This window comes from Trichosurus vulpecula, chromosome 1 (assembly GCF_011100635.1).
Source record: "Trichosurus vulpecula isolate mTriVul1 chromosome 1, mTriVul1.pri, whole genome shotgun sequence".
NCBI lineage: Eukaryota > Metazoa > Chordata > Mammalia > Diprotodontia > Phalangeridae > Trichosurus > Trichosurus vulpecula.
In genome coordinates this window covers 563,953,133-563,955,377 of record NC_050573.1, presented here as the reverse complement: position 1 = coordinate 563,955,377, position 2,245 = coordinate 563,953,133, and the positions used below count along the sequence as shown (strand labels likewise).

General features: G+C 39.0%; 1 pseudogene; it reads left to right on the top strand.

Moving 5' to 3' along the window:
• The first annotated feature begins 296 nt into the window (after positions 1-296).
• LOC118841919 lies at positions 297-1,960 on the top strand (annotated as a pseudogene).
• The last annotated feature ends 285 nt before the right edge of the window (positions 1,961-2,245 follow it).

The following is a 2,245-nucleotide window of genomic DNA, read 5'->3' as shown; positions in this document are numbered from 1 at the left end:
ACTATTTTGCCATAAGAAATGATTGGAGTCAGCTTGGTGGAATAAAGACAAGGACTCACCTGAACTGTCTCAAATTCCCCTCCAAACAACTTTAAATAATGCTGCCAAATCACTTTCTGAAGGGGCAGAACAAGTAAAGCTTTGGGGTGAAACAATTCTCCAGCCCTGAACAACATAGGGCATTGAGGGGAAAGGTCTGTATCAGCAGAGTGGTGGTCTGACTTGGTGCCCAGTGTTGAATGCACACACTGAATCACCAGCAGCACTCCTTTGAGACAGTTTATCAGCAGCAGTAGATGGTAAAGAAGTCAGAAAGCTGGTCAAAAGGAGATTATAGGGGATCCTTATCTGGCACTGTTGCATTACCCATACAGAGTTCTGAGATGCAGTCCAAGAGGAACAAAAAGCATTGTCCCACTAGTGCTTATGAGTGCAGGGGTGCAGAGGCCATGATCACAGTACTGCAGTGGAAAAACAAAATGAATGCGGTAGCTCACAGGTCAGAGAACAGCCCGAAAGAGCAGTGACCACATCTCTCCTTAGATCATACCACCTTAGAAGTACCAAAAGGCTACAGAACCCCAGGGCTAACACTGAAAACACCAGCAACAAAGGCCTGAAGCTTGGGACATTACTCCCTGAATCCCAGGAGCAAAGCCCAACCATACCAAAGTTTATAAGTCAAGAAATATGCTAAAAAAAAAAAAAAAAACTAACAGCAAAAGAAGAACGTTACCATAGAAAGCTGCTATGGTGAGAAGGCAGAGCAAGACATAAACCCAGAAGAAGACAATGAGGTCAAAATAGTTAGAGCAAGACAAAAAAAACAGAAGACAATGAGGTAAAAATAGTTACATGAAAAACTTCAAAGAAAAATGTGAGTTGGTCAAAAAGCCCCAAAATAATTTTCTGGAAAAGCTTGAAAAGGGTTTTAAAAATCAAAAGAAAGAGGTAGAAAAAATGGGAAAATAAATGAGAATGATGCAAGAAAATCATGAAACAACAGTCAACAACTTAGTAAAGAAGGCACAAAAATCATGAAGAAAACAAGAATTTAAAAAATGGAATTGGCCAAATGTAAAAGCAGTATAAAAACTTACTGAAGAAAACAATTTCTTCAAAATTAAAAGTGGTCATGTGGAAGCTAATGACTCCATAAGACATCAAGAAACAATAAAATGAATCCAAAAACAAATGGAATTGTGTTATATTTCATTGGGGAAAAACAGATTTGGAAAATAAATTGAGAAGAGATAATTTAATTATTGCATTACCTGAAAATAATATTAATAAAAAAGCCTAGACATGATATTTTTCAATTAATAAATCATTCATTCATTCATTAATTTACTTATTTATTTACTTATTCATTCATTCATTCATCCATTCATCTATTTACTTATTCATTTATGTATTTATTTGTTTGTTTACTACAATCTTAATCAGTTACATTCAGATAACAATAATAACAGCATTTAATAGAGTTGTTTTTGTTTTGTTTTTTTTAATTTTGCAAAGTGCTTTTTCCCTGGCTGGCCGCGGGGAGCCCACACGATGCCGAGTCATTGTGAAGGACGTGAACCAACGGGAGTTCATCCCGGCCCTGACCACCTTCCTGAAAAAGTCAAGGAAGCTATAAGTCCTGGAATCGGTGGACACGGTCAAGTTGGCCAAACATAAGGAACTGGCTCCCTGTGATGAAAACTGATTCTACACCCGGGCTGCCTCCACTGCCCGGCACCTTTACTTGAGAGGCCGGGCCGATGTAGGATCCATGACCAAGATCAACAGAGGGCGCCAGCGCAACGGGGTCATGCCCAGTCACTTCATCAGGGGCTCCAAGAGTGGCTTCAAGGTGATGGAAAAGGATCAGGATGGGGGCTGTAAGCTGATACCTCCGGGACAGAGAAACCTGGACAGAATTGCTGGAGAGTTGGCAGTTGCCAACAAGAAACATTAGGACACACCATTCCAGATTCATTAATAAATTGCTTTGTTCTTAAAAAAGAATGCGAAGTGCTTTACATATTTCCTCACTTGATCCTCACAACAACTTTTTAAAGTTAATACTATATCATCCCCATTTTGTAAATGAGGAAACTGAGGCTGAGAGGATAAGTAAGTTGCCCTTAGACGCACAGTATTTAAGTATTTAAAGCAGGATTTGAACACAGATTGTCTTGAGTATATAACCAAAAACACTATCTACCTCACTATCTAGCTGTCTTGCATTTGTTGAATGAGT